At 49.0% G+C, this 16,955-nt stretch overlaps 1 long non-coding RNA gene across 2 annotated transcripts; it reads right to left on the bottom strand.

The window, feature by feature from the left end:
- Positions 1-686: 686 nt before the first annotated feature.
- Positions 687-6,329, bottom strand: LOC133629485 (uncharacterized). 2 transcript variants are annotated; one of them, XR_009821043.1, is made up of 6 exons: positions 5,985-6,329; positions 4,045-4,121; positions 3,461-3,519; positions 2,649-2,709; positions 1,266-1,329; positions 687-993 (listed from the first exon to the last, which is right to left on the bottom strand). It is a non-coding gene; the product is annotated as an uncharacterized LOC133629485 (long non-coding RNA). The 2 variants fall into 2 exon arrangements; XR_009821042.1 differs by lacking the exon at positions 687-993 and having other exon boundaries at positions 1,151-1,329.
- Positions 6,330-16,955: the final 10,626 nt, after the last annotated feature.

The raw sequence follows: 16,955 nt of genomic DNA, 5'->3' as shown, positions 1-16,955 counted from the left end.
TTAACATTAATTTACATTCCACATCATGACACACTAGTTTTATCAAAAAGGTCTCAACTGCATTTCAGATGCATCATCTTTAAGTTATGGGAAGGTTTTTTTGGTTGGTTTTGGTGGTAAGGTATTTTTGTTTGGATATTTGTGTGTGTTTGGATTTTTGGTTGGGGTTTTTTGTTTTGTTTTGTTTTAAATAGGGACCATATAACTCCATGTTCTGACTTCTAGTAACAGTCATTTTAGTTCGCTTCTATTTCTCTACCCCTGTGTGTCTTTAAGATCTGAGTAGGCAAAACTGTGTTTCTGAAACACTGAAAAGTCTTTGTTAACAGCTTTACAGAGCAGGATGTCATTTCATTTCCCAACAGGACCATGGTAGAACCAGATCGACAGAAGGTAAACATTTAAACACATTCAAGCATAGCCTTTAGAAGTTTGGTTTTAACAACAAAATAAAGCCAATATTTTATCTTCCATATCTACACACGTATGTAAAAATACACACATGTAAAAATAAAACCACTATTGTAAAACCTGCTTCTAAATCAGGAACATCTATGATGAATCTTAATTCAGCATGAACCTCAGCAAACCCCTCCCACTCATTTGACTCAAAAAAGTGGTTATGAGACTTGCAAAAACACAGATCATTTCAACAGCTTTAATGCTATTTACTGTTAAACAGCATTAATGAACTTTCATGCATCACTAGAGTTACAGCATCTAAGAAACAAAATGATCACTTGATAGGAAAAAGTAAAACTTCATTTCTTACAGTTTTGGGCAACTAAGACAGCCTACATTGCTTTCAAGTGTCATTCAGACGACAGAAGTATTCTTACATCCTTGGATTTTCACACTTTTAGCTGCTTCTTTGTTCTGCCCAAGTATTAACAGCATTGGATGAAGCTGTCTGGAGCATCTCTGGTATGTTTTCAGTAGCTCAAAACCAAGTCGTGCCTTCTTCCACCCAGGACACAAGATAAGTGCTAGTGGCTAGGTGTGGATGTACAAAACAGTTACAGTAGAGCATGAGACAACTGTTTAGAATCTTAGTCATTGTACTATTTCAGAATTTAGGGCAAAACTAAAATCTGCAAAACAGGCCTTTCAATGCTTCAAACAGAAGCTTTTAACACCATATCACCTCTTCAATGCAGATGGTACAGGCCCGAGGAACCGTGCACCAAGCTGGAGACAAATGGATGTGCAGCAACACACGGTGAAAGGTCCAAAAGTTTCATAGAAGCAGAAACATCTTGTCTTACTTGGAGCTGTGTGAGCCATTTTCAGTGGTCCCTTACAGCCTCAGTGAGTCCATGTTTCTGTGATCTAATGCAGTAGAAAATGAATGACAATGTTTTAAAAATCAAACCAGACATTTCCATTTCACTATGTAACAGCCCCTTAAAAATCAAGCTGCATTGAGTATCAGAGTGATATGACATTAACCACTTGTTAGATACTACTTGATAAATAAGTTACAGACTCCCACACTCATGCAGTCCATCTCTGTCAATGTCTAAGCAGATGGCCTAAATAACCTGGGAAGCATCATGAAGATACTCTAAGATTCCATCAGATGCACCCATTCTCAACATGCACTACCTTTTGGATCATTCATTGACATTTGCACCTTAGAACACAAAACCTGCAGTACTCTAATATATACATCCTCCACTCCTGTTTCTCAAGGCTTTGTAGCAACTGCTCGACTGCAAAAGTGTAAGAATTGGTGGAATATACATGAAAGGATTATTTCCCTGATATGAGATGGCAACTGCATCACATCCTTGAGCTATTGGTGGCCAACAGTAAGATTCAGTGGAGTTAGGGCCTACAACTTTTTTCCAAGTAAGTTCCTACAGAAAGAGAAATAAAGAGTTCTACCTGAAAATCGTGTGCTTGAAACACCAACAAGGCAACACAAAGCAATGAGCAATTTAAAAGCCTTTGACCCACTGCATAATACATTTCCTTAACACACAATATGATAAGAGTTCTTCTGGGATGAGGAGTTAAATTCTTACATCTCATTCAAATGCCATCATTTGTAGCAGTGGTTGATAGATCAGATGAAACTGTACAATTCTACAGTATCTCTGAAGCATAATTTACTCAACCGTATGAACAACCTCCTACACATTCCTCAATCAAAATTAGCTACTGTCGTATTTAGTATCTGAAAGTTAAGTATGATACTTATGAAAGGTATGAACCATATGAAATAGATGACAAAGGCAATACTTAGTAGATGGGTTTGAGCTTACATCCAACTTAAAAACTGTTTTTTTGAGAAGAATTAGCCAAAGAAATGCTAAACACAAATGAAGTACAACTCACACACACGTCACACAGAACAGTGCTGAGACTCCTACTGTCCCCTGACTTGGCCATGGCCTCTGTTTCTTGCTTTTTTTCTTTTTGTCTCTTCCCCTGCATTTTTTTTTTTGCCCCTCCTGTTTTCACAGAGGCACCACCAACTTTGCTGGCTTGCTGACCTTTGGTCTGGTCTTGTTGCTGATGTGGCTGGATTCAGTCCCTGGTGTCCCTCCACAAAGACCACTCTTGTAGCCTCAACACTACCCACACCTCCACATATATGACACACGTTTGCAGAGGTTTAAATGGAAGTTATATCCTGGAATTACCTGTTGCTCATTTTCAGTTCTATGTGTGTTCAAAGGATCGGAATTTAAGCACTGCTGAAGCCTGAGAAATATACAAATATTAAATTCAATGGAAATGCAAAAGGAAAGTGTAATCGATAAATATCACCAATATTTCTAAATGGCATGAAACAGTTCCCCTACAAAATATCTCTGATGTATTACCTGTGCCAACAAAAACCCTCAAATATGACAGAAGAAATCAAAAAGGAGCATTTTGGATGTAAAATTTACTATTAGGTTTTAGGTATCTGAAAATAACCCAAAGGTTTTTTAACCAAGACAATTGGTGGGTTCCTCAACTTCAGAAGAAAATCAGATGGGACTGCAGGAAAAAGGTGTCTTAAAGTTGCAAAAACATGAAACAATGTATCTTTGCAACAGTTAAAACTTGAATTAAAAACACCCCTCAGGTTGTTTACATATGCAGCAAGTGATTTGCAGCATAATAAAAGCCTTGCACAAGTCAACTCAGTCAGATTTCATTCAGCTTGAAAACTTTATCAATCACACTAAGAATAAAAGAAGGCAACTGAATATGCTGAGTGTGCAGAAACGTACTGCCTCATCACAGCCTTGTTTTCAAGCTACTGTTTAGAAAGAATTGCTATTTTTACTGTGGTCTGGATAAGTATCAGCAGCTTCTAATGGCCTCCTTCCCCAATACCATGTGCACACATCTTGGCTTACCCTCTGCCCTTTTAGCTGTCTAAGAAGAGTAACTGGAAACATACTACAGCTCCTAATTATCTGACTACACAATTGGTTCAAATATGTAACATACTGTACCATACCTGTCTGTGTGAACTGCTGGATTTTCCTTGAAAGGCAATCCTGGGATTGTTTTGACAATCTATCAAGAAAAGACAAACCCTTTTCTGGCAGTAAAATACTGGTTAAGAGCAACATTTTAGAAAAAAAAAGATTACTGAGCTCAAGGTGGTTTTCTTACCTAACCGAATTTTCTTCATTAAGAATCAAGCATGCAACAAGAACATCAACCACACAGGAGAATCAGTTCATGTTCACTGCTCAAGCTATAGCTTCTGGCAGCTCTTTCTTTGAAGAATCCGCCCCTGTATTCCCCCAACAACTACCAAAAGCTGGCCACACAAAACCACTACACATCTTCACAGCACTAGAGCAAGTGAGCACAAAAGGAGACACAACCTGTTCAAAGTCCATCGTTGCGATCTAAAAAACCAAAACCACCAGAACCACAAACTTGAAGGACAACGTTCTCTTTTAACTAGATCAAGAGTTAGTCCCAGATTTGTTATAGAAAAGGACGTGATAGCTGACTACAGTATTCCTAATCTGCCTTACAGATGCTGCACTTAATTCATTCTGACATTTGAATAGAAAATCTAACACTTACAGATGTGGTAGTTTCACTGTCATCTGTGTTGGAGCTTTGTCATGTCTTTTCAAGAACAGAACCAGATACAGCAAGATCTAGAAAGACAATTTTAAAAGATGCAGAAACACGTTTGTGATTATCTGAATCTATGAAAGGCCAGTCTTTTTACAGTTGGTTGCAACTGACTTCTTTCTCTGCTTGTCTCATTTTCTAATGGCAAAAAGAACAACCAAAAGACAGTTGTATTTACATAAAGATATGAACCGAGTGAACAAAGACAGAGGATATTTATAGTGATTCAAGTCTGTTTTAAACAAGACAACTCACAGAAAACATTCAAGTTACCTCTGTGTAGAGAAATCCCTCTAAACTCAAATCAAACAGTAAGGTATCACTGATCAGTGCTACAAGTTATTTCAACAGTATCTAATGCTTTTCAGCATATCAACAAATGACCCTGCAACTGTCAGTGCACTGATTTACACCACACAGACACAGACAGCAGTCGAAACTCCTTGTCTCAAGTTCTAATTCTGCAAAAGCAACATCAATATTTCTTACACCCGGGGCATCATGGCAAGGGGATGTCCCCTCCCCCCCAAAAAACAATCCCCCCCCAAGCCACGAGGCAAAGGGCACAAATCCCCCCAAACGACCCAAGATGCCTCCAAATGAACCCCAACCCCTCCAAATGAGCCTAAAATCCCCCCAAATGATCCCAAACCGCCCCTAAATGAACCTGAAACCTCCTCAAAGGAACCAAAACCCCCCAAAATGGTCCCAAAAGCCCCCCACATGAGCCCAAAACCTCCCCAAATGACCCAAAAACTCCCAAATGACCCAAAACTACCCCAAATGGCCCCACACCCCCCCAAATGACCCAAAACTCCCCCAAATGAGCCCAAGACCCCCCCAAATGGCCCCAAAAGCCCCCCACATGAACCCAAAACCTCCCCAAATGACCCCAACTCCCTCAAAATGAGCCCCAAAACACCCCAAATGATCCCAAAGCCCCTCAAAATGGCCCCAACTCCCTTCAAATGACTCAAAACTCCCCCAAATGAGCCCAAAAGACCCCCCAAATGAGCCCCCAACCCCCCAAATGAACCTAAAACCTCCTCAAATGACCAAAACCCCCCAAAATGGTCCCAAAAGCCCCACGAGCCCAAAACCTCCCCAAATGACCCCAACTCCCTCCAAATGAGTCACAAAACTCCCCAAATGATCCCAAAACCCCTCAAAATGGCCCCAAGTCCCTCCAAAAGACCCAAAACTCCCTCCAATGAGACCAAGACCCCCCAAATCCCCCCAAATGAGGCCCAAAGCCCCCCAAATGAATTTGAAACCTCCTCAAATGACCCATCCCCTCCAAAATGGTCCCAAAAGTCCCCCACATGAGCCCAAAACCTCCCCAAATGACCCTAACTCCCTCCAAATGAGCCCCAAAACCCCCCAAATGATCCCAAAACCCCTCAAAATGACCCAAAACTCCCGCAAATAAGCCCAAAAGGCCCCAAATGACCCCAGAGCCCCCACATGGACCCAAACTCCCCCAAATCAACCCAAATGAGCCCAAAACCCCACATAATAACCCCAATCCCCCTCAAACGCCTCCAAATCCCCACAAACGACCCACACTCCCCCCTAACCTCCCCCAAATAATCCCCAACCCCCCCAAACGATCCCAAATCCCCCCAGGTCCCACAAGTGACCCCATATCTCCCCAAACGACCCCAAGCCCTCCCAAATCACCCCAAAACCCCTCCAAATAATCCCAATGTCCCCTAAATAACCTCAATTCCCCCCAAAGGACTCCAACCCCCCCCCCAAGTGACCCCATATCCCCTCAATCGACCCTAAAACCCCCCAAAGTCCCACAGACCCCCTCAAACGACCCCAGACCACCCCAAATAACCCCAGATTACCCCCCAAAAGCCCCCAAGACCGCCCCAACTCACCTCCCCCTCTCTCGATGAGTTTCTGCTTCCCTGTGGCACCTCAGACCCCGCCCCGGATGATGGGGGGCTGTCCCTTATACCCCCCAAAGACGTAGGGAGGGTGGGGGAGGGGAAAAGAGCGTGGTGGGTGGTCGAGCCGAAGCCCACCCACTTTTTGGGGGGGTAGGTGGGGTTTAGGGGGGCTCCACCCCCCTGATGGTGCAATAACTCCCCCTCCCACCCCCAAAATGTCCCTCGGGGTAAGCTGGGAGGGGAATTGGGGCGGGGGGGGGTGCCGCGGGGCACCCGCGGGGGGGAGGGGTATCCCCATGAGCTCAGACCCCCCCCGCGGACGCCGCCATGTTGTACGGACGCCGTTACGGTGAAGGGGGCGGGTGCTGTGAGGGCGCCGCCATGTTGTACGGACGCCGTTACGGTGAAGGGGGCGGGTGCTGTGAGGGCGCCGCCATGTTGTACGGATGCCGTTACGGTGAAGGGGGCGGGTGCTGTGAGGGCGCCGCCATGTTGGGTGAGGACAGAGGCGGCCGCCATTTTGTGCCGAGCGCGCGTTTTCCGGCTTCCGCCCGGCTGAGGGGAGGGAGGAAGCGGAGAAAAAGCGGCTTTTGACGCCAAAAGCGAGGGCGAGGAACAGCGGGGAGGGGCACGGGGAGGAGGAGGGACGCGAGAGGGAGCCGGAGAAACGTGTTGGGAGCCGCGGGGCTGGCAGGAGCCGGGAGAGAGTGGTTTAAATTGCTCCGTTTTACCCCAAAAAGCGGCGGGTTGTTGACCTTAGAGGGACCGTTTTGTCCTCAGAGATTAAATTTCCCCTCACACCTTCGTTTTATACCTCAAATGATTCCCATTTTCGCCCTCAAAGCGGCGGTTTTGCCCTAAACCAGTAGTTTTTGCCTCAGAAAGGCGTTTTTCCCGCCTCAAAGGGATTTTTCCCCTATCAGATTAACTTAATTTGCCTCAAAGCATCTATTTTCCCAAAAAAAAGCTGTTTTTCCCCACAGAACAGCGATTTTCCTGCCTCAAAGGGATTTTTTCCCCCTCAGATGAACTCAGTTTTCCTCAAAGCAGCGATTTTCACCCAGAAAAGCAGTTTTTCCCCTCAAAGAGACGCTTTTCCCGCCTAAGAATGATTTCTCCCCCCTCAGACGAACTTAATTTGCCTCAAAGCAGTGATTTTTACCCTAAAGCATAGGTTTTTTTCCCCTCAAAATGTGACTTTCCCCCACATAAAGTGGATTTTTCCCTTACACAAAGCCTGGGATCAACTTCATTTGCCTCAAAGCAGCTATTTTCACCCCAAAAAGCAGTTTTTCCCCTCAGAAAGGCAATTTTCCCTCCTTAAAGGGACTTTTCTCCCCTCAGATGAACTCACTTTGCCTCAAAGCAGTGCTTTCCCCCCTAAAAAAGCTGATTTTAACCTTAAAAGGTACTTTTCCCCTCAGATGAGCTAATTTTGCCTCAAAGCAGCGATTCCCCTCCCCCCAAAAAAGCAGTTTTTACCCTCAAAAAGGCAATTTTCCCGCCTCAAAAGGATTTCTCCCCCGTCAGATGAACTTAATTTGCCTCAAAGCAGAGATTTTTACCCTAAACCAGAGTTTTTTTCCCCTCAACATGTGACTTTCCGCCACACAAACTGGATTTTTTCCTCACACAAAGACTGGGATCAACTTCATTTGCCTCAAAGCAGCTATTTTCACCCCAAAAAGCTGATTTTTTCCTCAGGGACTTTTCCCACTTCAAAGGGATTTTTCCCTCCTCAAGTGAGTCTAATCTGCCTCAAAGCAGCAATTTTCACCCCAAAAATCATTTTTCCCCCTCAAAAAGGAACTTTTCCTCCTCAGATGAGCCTAATTTGCCTCAAAGCAGCGATTTTCACCCCAGAAAAGCAGTTTATCCCTTCAGAATTGCACTTTTCCCGTCTCAAAGGGACTTTTCACCCTTCAGATGAACTTAATTTGCCTCAAAGCAATGATTTTTACCCTTAAACAGAGCTTTTTCCCCTCAAAATGTGACTTTCCCTTACGTAAAGTGTCTTTTTCCTTCATAGAAAGCCTGGGATCAACTTCATTTGCCACAAAGCAGCGATTTTCACCCCAAAAAAGCAGTTTTTCCCCTCAGGCGCTTTTCCCACCTTAAAGGAACTTTTCTCCCCTCAGATCGACTTAATTTGCCTCAAAGCAGTGATTTTCACCCCAAAAAGACATTTTTCCCCTCGGAAAGGTGCTTTTCCTGCCTCAAAGGGATTTCTCCCCCCGTCAAATGAACTTAATTTACCTCAAAGCAGTGATTTTTCCCCCAGAAAAGCACTTTTCCCTCTGAAAACGTGACTGTCCCCCACACAAAGTGGCTTTTTCCCTCACACAAAGCCTCGGGTCAACTCAGTTTTCCTCAAAGCAGCGATTTTCACCCAAAAAGCGGTTTTCCCTCTCAGAAAGGCGCTTTTCCCGCCTCAGAGGGATTTTATCCCTCTCAGATCGACTTAGTTTGCCTCAAAGAAGTGATTCTTACCCCAAAACAGTTTTTTCCCCTCAAAAAATGTGAGGCAGGCGGAGCCTGGCAACCAGCTGGGCCTGTGGGGTTTGGCCTCACAGGGGGCTGCGGCCTGAGGGAGCCTCTGGGTCAGGCACAAGCAGCTCTGTCCATGTCCTGTCTGTTCTCTGCCTGGGAGCTGTGTGTTGTCTCAGTGCCCCACAGAGAGCACAGACACACTGAGGCACAGACAGTGCTGCTGGGTGGGGGAAATGAGCCGTCAGTGCCCTTGGCTGGCCGTGGGGGGCTGAGAGCTTGAGCAAGGGCGAGACACGGAGTGATGTGAGGGGGATCCCTCTGCTCTCAGCAGGGGCTGGGGCTGTGCAGGCTCACAGGGGATGGGCAGAAAGGGGCAGGAACAGGGCACTGGGCAGCAGGCAGAGGCACAGCCCGGCTGCCCTGGCTCTACTCTCACCCACAGCCCATCCTCTGGCCTCGAAGCCCTCGCTCTGTGCTCCCTGAGGGCAGCAGAAATGCTGAGGGCTTCTGACATCCATGAACACTCCCTGTTGTGGTGATGGGAAGGAGCTGGACAAAGCCCAGAACCCCAGAAGTGCCCCATGCCCAGAGGCAGCAGATGTGCAACAGCATCTCCATCACCCGCTTCCTCCTCCTGCCCTTTGCAGACAGGCGGCAGCTGCAGCTCTGCACTTTGGGCTCTTGCTGAGCATCTCCCTGGGCATCTCCTTGGGCATCACCCTGGCTGCCCTCCTGGCCAGCGGCCTCATCATCAGCAGTGTGGCCTGTGACCACGACCTCCACAGCTCCATCTGCTTTACCAACAGCAAGGCCAGTTAGGCTGGTGCATCAGTAGCCTTAATTCCCGCTGATCAGCATTCTCAACAGTGTGTTTTAAAGAGGCCATCAATACATCATAGTGGGGGGCAGACTTCTCCTCTGCTGTATCTGCAACTGACGCAACGGCAGCCACAACTTCACACGGACACTTTGGGGTGGAAAAGCTTCTCTAACATTCCCTTGGCTTCCAGGGGTGTTTTTGGACAATACCTGCCTTTATTCTGGAGGATATTTACAGGGTTGCTAGATACAGAAGAACATCAACTGCAGTTGGGCTTGGCAGGACTTTTTGCTCTTGTCTCCCTCTGTAGAGACTTGCCGAGCCATCCGGGACACGGCTGGTAGTCCAGCCACTGAGCAAATCCTCTTTCCACCAGCACTCTGTTTACTGAGACCACCTGCAGGGAGGTGAGAAAAAAGCACATCAGAACACCAGCAGGAAACGTCAGCAAGTTCCTCATGAACAAGAGAAAGCCCCTAATCCTGGACGCTGACGGAGCTGCGGCAGTGGGTATGTCACACACGTACCTCATCTCCCGTCAAGCTCCACAGCTGAATCAGGGGCAGCCCCGTGGTAGGGTCGTAACTGGTGATGTGAAACACAGGGAAACATCAGCATGAGGCCGTTCTGGTCTGAGTCATGGAGAATGTAAGGCTGAACATTCCCTACAGTTCAGCTACTCCATCTTGGGGCGGGCTGGAGCGAATGTCACTACTGCCAGCAGGCAGCTGGGACACCGCTGAGGCCACTGTGCTCTAGTCGCCGCAGCCTGTGCCCTGGCTGGGATTAGTGATGCCCTTGAGCGTTGCATCAAACCAAAGGAAGCTGAGAGACTGTCCCAGGTGAGCCCTGGGTCTGCTGGACAAGCGGACACCGTGGGCTCTCTCAGCCCAGGCAGGGGCCCTTCCTCCCTGCCCACATCAGGAACAGGAGGGAGCGCTCATCCCTTCCCAGCCACAGTCCTGAGCGGTGCTGGGGCTACAGCAGGAAGATCTCGGCACCCAGATGTCTCCACGGGATCCAGGCAATCAGCCCTGCCTCTGGGCTCGGGGCTGCCCCGGGGCTCAGGGCCTGAGGGCTCCTGTGGCCACAGCAGGCGGGTGGCACCCTCAGCATGGGGCTGCTGGGCCTCAGGCGCAGGCTGTGTGCAGGGGCAGGAGGGGATGGGTGCTGCCCGTGGCTCCACACTCAACCCAGAGCTGGGGGAGGCCATTGGAAGTGTGCAGGGGGTGTAGGTTGGTGCTTTAACTGGGGCACCAAGCCCATTTCTAACGCCAGCAGAGCCAGCTGCAGCTGCCCCAGGGTGTGAAATCCTGGTCCAACATCCATCCCGAGTTCTGCTTTGATGGTGATGGGGTGTAGCAAGAAACAACATTTTTGCCCCAGTGCAAAGACTGGTGGTGATCTGCAAAGTAGCCACTGTGATGGGGGCCCAGTCAGCTGGTGTCTGGGAATTCAGGTTCTGGTTAGTCCCACCGGTGAGTCGTGGATGGTGGCACGTAGTGAGAAATCACGCTGAAGTGCAGTTTCTCACCAAAGAAAAAAGGGGTAACTCTTCTCTTGCTCCTTTTCCAATCTACTGAGTTATGTTGTGCTGCTGGCAGCAGTGAAGCTGACACTAATAAAACACACCAGAAAGACACTGGAATCCTTGCTAATCCTTGTCTCCAGTTGTTGAAAACCAGAAGAAAATGTCATGGTGTAAACTGAACAGCTCACACACACAGGAACTGAACTGACCCCAAAACCACAACCTGGGCCCTGCAGCACCCATGAGCCAAGTGAGTTCAGGTGGAAGCACATTTCTGAGCTGTGCTCCTTTCTCCAAGACTACATGTCCCAGTCAGAGACAAACTCAAACAGGCTGTGCAAGCATCCCAAGAAGTCCATCCTATGAATACATCAGGCACTTCTGACTTGGCTGAATCTTACCTCCTTGTTTAAATTGTGGTAACTCCCCTCTCCTTTCCTGAGCCATAAAGAAGAGCCAGAATGGCTGCTACAGTGAGTAAAAGTTATTAATTAGCTGTAGAAGTTGTCTTCTTCATTGTGTCACCAAACAGACTGGTGGGTACAAGTAAAGCAAAGTCCAGGTTGCTCTCAAAATCGTGGCAAGAAAGCTGAGTGACGCTGACTCAATGGCACCTTGTAGCAAATGCTTTCCATTCATGGCTGTTCATGGGAGCAGAAAAAAACCCACCTGAGATTTCCTGCAGAAGCTCAATGGAACACAAACAAAACACTCCCAACAGAGCTGACTGAAATTCCCCAAGGTTAGGAGGAGAAGCAGCACTGCAAATGTCATGTCGAAAAGACACGAACAGTGATCATGAGGAAAAGATGCAACAAGGAACAACAGGAAAGTGGTAAAGATCACTGATGAAAATAAACTCCTGATGCCTCTTATGGTCGTGTTTACCATGTGTCCCCCATCTCCCTTCCCCAAATGCACAGCTGGATTCCACACACCACACAGGAGAGTCACTGGGCTGCTGGGATCAGTCACAGACGTGACTGAGGGAAACGAAGGCATCCGAAGGAAGGGATTTGAGCAAGGGAACCCAACACAGACAAAACCATCCCCTGTGTTGCTTTCACCAGCAAATAGAAATCATCTTCTCTTTCTTTAACGTGGTGGGAACAGCAGCTCAGCAGCTGCACCTCAGGGCACCACAGCCAGGGTCCCTACCTGGGTGTGTGAACCTGCCCGTCTGCAGCTCAGCAGCAGGTTTGTAGGCACAAATGTGACATGGACCAGCCAGCTTGAATAAAGATGGTAGGGACAAGTTAATGCAGCTGGCAAGCTACTTCCAATAATCAGAAACAGCTGCTGCAAGGTAATCAATTGGCCCTGGGTGATCACAGGGGTGCAAGAAGCATCTGAGGAAGTAGCTGGCAAGGGAAGGGTTTGAGTCAACACTGTTGGTGGCATTACATTGCCTGTGTGTCTCTGCACGTGCATTACCTGGCTTCTCTACATCTTTGGATGAATATTGCTTGCACCGTTACAACAGGCCTGGAGCATCTTTCTGAGCAAGTAGAGGCTCAACTCAACCACCTCCCCACCTGCATGTGCCAGCAGCTCTCTGCATGATCCACGTCCTTCTGGGCTGTGTGCAACAGCTGAAGCCTCAAAAGCTGCACTGCCCAAACCGCTCCAGCAGTTCAACCCCACGCTGCAGCCTCGGGACCCAGAAGCCAAAGACCTGCCCCGAAGGGCTTGGGGAGGCCACTGGGGAGGCAGGAGGGCTGGCAGCAGCTGCCAGAGCTCCCAAAGCACAGCCAAGCCCCAGCTGTGTGTCCCCCAGCTCCCCTCACCCAGCCCCAGGCCCCCAGCACGGCTCCAGCGGCTGCCCCCTGCTCACCATCGTGGGTTCGTGGCAGAGGGCGCTGAGGGCTCTGAGCACCAGGCACCGCATCACACTGCTCTCGCTCCCCAGGGACCAGGCAGGGGAGTGACAGCCCTGCAGCCAATCAGAGGCGGCACAGAGACACACAAGGGCAGCATCTGCCCAGCTCCTGCTTGTGCCCTCCCAGGGGAGGCCTTGGAACCTGAAAACAAGGGGGTTTACCCAACAAGGTGTGTTAGAAAGCTAAAACAAGGCTTTGGATGCTGATAACTGAGGTTGAGACCTGAGAATGAGGGACTGAAAGCTGAAAAGGAACAGGTTAAAGCTAAAAAGAAGAACTTGGGCCACAAAGTGAGACTTTGGAATCAAAAACTGGAGGACTGTGCTCCAAGCAATAAGGTTAGAAACGGCAAAAAGGAGGCTTTGGAAGCTAAAAATGAGCATCTGGGCCACAAAACGAGCCTTTTGAGGTTAAAATTGAGTATTTGGAAGCTAAGAAATGAGGGTTTGAGCACAAAAATGAGACTGAAAATAAAGGTGATGGTTTGGACCTGGAAGAGGATGATTTGAAATCTAATCCCAAGGTTTGGAATCTGACAATCAGGCTTTGAGAATTAGAGTTTGGGTCACCAAATGAGGTTTGAAAGATTTACATGGTGGCCTAGGCCTCAAAATAAGGCATTGGAAGCTAAAAAGGAGAGTTTGGGCTCCCAGAGGAGGGTTTGGAAGCAAAAACTCTCGCTTCGAATGGTGAAAATGAGGATTTGTTCCAAAAAGTACCACTTTGGAAGCTAAAAATGAGGTTTTCGATGCCAACCAGGAGGTCTTGAGGATTGAGGACTGCGCCAGCCAAGTTCTACCTTCCCAGCCCTTTAGGTGTGGGAGCTGCCCTCAGTCGTGTGCACTTCGTCTGCTCAGCCCAGATGAACAAATGCAGGGCGCAGGCCAGAGAGATGGGGTGGGCACTGAGGCACACAAGGAAGAACCCAGACGCAGCTTTCCTACCTCTGTCATAGAACCATGGAATTGTTATGGTTGGAAAAGGCCTCTCAGATGATCGAGTCCAAGCTCGTGCAGATGTTGAGGCTGCGAATAGTGCAGCAGGAGATCAGAGAAGCGACTGTGCAGGGGGATTTCTGAGCTTCCCCACCAGCCCTTGACACAACCAGCTCTGAGCCAGAGGCATCCCTCTGGGGGGAGAGAGGTGCAGCGATCAGCTGCTCTCAGGAATCAGAGGCAGCCTGAGATGGAACCTTCCCTGACTGATTCATGATGGTGTCTTCCCCAACAGCCCCCTTTCTTAAGCCATTTTTACAGTCTCTTTCCCTTTGAGGTGGGGCTGGAGTGACTCTGGACACACAGACCTTCATCTGGATTGCTGTGTAATGCTCTCACTTTGCTTTTAAAGGTGTGGGGTAAGGAGAATGCAGAGCACATGCTGAGTGAGGGCTGGTGGCACCTTGGAGCTGTGTGGGCTTTGGGATGGAGCTGTGTTTAGGTGTTATAATCAGAGTCTAATGAGCAAAGATCACCCAAAACCCAGCGTTTTTTCAGACAATGACAGGCTGTTGGCCCAGGTGTCAAATGAATTGCAGATGTTACAGAAGCCTCAGAGCACAGAAGCGTCATTCAGAAATCTGCAGGAACACATTTATAAGTGTTTGGTATCTGAAATACTGGCGTTAGGAACTTGTTCCCTTGTGGCAGTACAAGCTTCAGGACATTGCTGATCTTGGAGAGTCACAAGAAGCCATCACTGCAGCACATCTCACTCCTGTTGTTATCTGACAAGAGCAGAACTTATCTTGGACCAATCAGAGTGAGAGAAGTGAATCAGCAACTCCTCAAGCCTGTCCTGATGTATGGACAAACACCAGGAAGCCAAAGGTGAAGAATACACTGTGAGGAAGACTCAGACCTTCATCCTCAATGGCCCCAGAGGCCCAGTGAAGGAGGCGTGAGGGAGCTGTGGCCTGGGCAGACTGAGGCAGGACAATGGGGGGAACTCATGAAGAAGTGCAATGAACATGCAGATCTAGTCTGGGACATGTGGAAAGTTTTGCTCTAAGCAGGGCACACACTTGGTGGAGCCATCCCCTGTGTGCCCAGCGCTGCCAGAAACACCCGCTTGACAGTCACATTGGCTGCTGAGTCCTGGTTGGCACTTTCCTGGCATCACAAACATGCAGCTTGTGAGTTCCACAGTACCCTGCAGCTCCCTTCTTCTGCAAGAGCTCACAGGACTTGCCCACGCAGTCTCTGCTCTGTCCCAGCCTCCGTGCTGGTGTCCCAGGGAGCCACTGTGGAGCGGATTTCTTGCTCCCCAGCTGCCTCCTCCCTGCAGCCCTTCTGTGATTCCAGAGGCCATCCCAGGGCAGGGGCAGCGCTGTCGCCAAGGGAGACAGAGAACGTTGGGCACTGCTGATGTCAGGGGCTGTTCCAGACCCCACCCGGCGTTTGTGACCTCACCTGGCCAGGGACTATAAAGCCTCCCAGCGGGACAGCCAGAGCCAGAGCCTCCCAGCAGGACAGTTGAGCTGCCCTTGGGACAACTTGGCTCCTTCCCTTGTTACTCGCCTTCGTGATTTCTTCCAGACATTTCTCCGTTACTGCTCACTTCTCCTCAACTTCCATCCTCTTCCAAAGGTAAGGATGACCCAAACTCTCAGGACAGGGAAGAGGATGTAGACAGGGATGACAGGAGAGGTTGCTCTGCACCTCCCAGTCCATTTCCAGGCTGAGCTCTTCCACCTCCAGAGCCTGGCCAAGGCTGTGGGTAGTGTTGCGGTCTGGTGATTCTTCTGTTGACCACAAGATGAGGCTTTGGAAGCTAAAAGCAATGCTTTGGGCCCAAACATGAGGGTTTAGAGCACAGTGCTGGTAGAGCAGAGCTGTGAATGGAAGGAGCAGCCGGAAACCTGCTCCTAGCAATAGCTCAAGCAATTCCTGTTCCCTTGCCTGGGACGACAGCTTGGCTGCAGCTTGAGGTTTTGGTGTGGTGGTTCAGCCCTGGCTGGGTGCCAGGTGCCCAGCAAGTCGCTCTATCCCTCCCCCTCCTCAGCTGGACAGCAGAGAGAGAAATAAAACAAGAGGTTTGTGAGGCAAGGTAAGGACAGGGGGATCCCTCAGCAATTAATGTCTGGGGCAAACCAGACTCAGCGTGGGGAGAAAAGGTTTGATTTATTAATGAACCATTCAAGCTGAGCAGGGAGAGGAGATCTCCTCCTCTGGAGGTCTTCAAAAGCCACCTGGACATGTTCATAGAATCATAGAATCACAGACTGGTGGGGGCTGGAAGGGACCTTTAGAGATCATCCAGTGCAACCCCACTGCTTTGACAGCTAGTGTGTGTCTGTGGGAAATGTTCCACAAACAGTGTGTGAGCAAAGGTTTGATCCTTTTTAGCCCTGCTCAGTGTCAGACTTTTCCTGACAGTGTGAACAATGCTGTGCCTCTAGCAGAAGTTCTAAATTATGGCCAGTAGTGATTCCAGAGGCCATCCCAGGGGAGGGGCAGCGCTGGGGCTGTCACCAAGGGAGAGGGAGACCTTTGGGCAGTGCTGATGTCACACAGGGGCTGTTCCAGACCCCACCCGGCGTTGTGACCTCACCTGGCCAGGGGCTGTGGAGCCTCCCAGCGGGACAGCCAGAGCCAGTTGGGCTGAGCTGCCCTCGGGAGGACTCAGCTCCATCTGTAGCTACTTGCCTTTGTGCTTTCTTCAACGACTGCTTGTTTGCTGCCCACTTCTCCTCAACTTCCATCCACTTCCAAAGGTAAGGATGAACCAAATCTGCACCTCCAGTTCGATCTCTGGGCTGAGCTCTTGCCCCTGCCTAGGCTGGCCACGGCTGTGGGAAGTGTTGCTGTGTTCTAGTTTAGATTGTGGTCCAAAAAGGAGGCTACAGAGGAGGGTTTGTGCCCAAACAGGAGGGTTTGGAAGCTCGAGATGGTAGAGCAGAGCTGTGAGTTTCAGGAGCAGCTGGAAAACTGCTCCTGGAAATACCTCAAGGCATTTGTGCCACTTTTGCCTTCCTGTTTCTTTCCCTGTGTCTATTTGAACGTGCTGTCTGTGTCTCCTGCTAGATCCTGCTGAGGCTGTGTGCAATGTCTCTGCGCTTCTGCAGCGTGATCCCATACGTCGTGCCCGGAGCGCTGGCACTGCTGGGCTGCTGGTGGCTCTATTCCTCCCGCAAAGCGCAGGCCAGAGACCGTGAGGAACCGGCCACAGCTGCTGAGGAAGCGCTGGAGGAAGGAGGCACAGAGAAGGAATCGTGGCCCCAGAGAGAAGCCTGTGTCCCT

The sequence above is a fragment of the Colius striatus genome, unplaced genomic scaffold (genome assembly GCF_028858725.1).
Source record: "Colius striatus isolate bColStr4 unplaced genomic scaffold, bColStr4.1.hap1 scaffold_46, whole genome shotgun sequence".
Lineage (NCBI taxonomy): Eukaryota > Metazoa > Chordata > Aves > Coliiformes > Coliidae > Colius > Colius striatus.
This window is presented reverse-complemented; position numbering and strand designations above follow the sequence as displayed.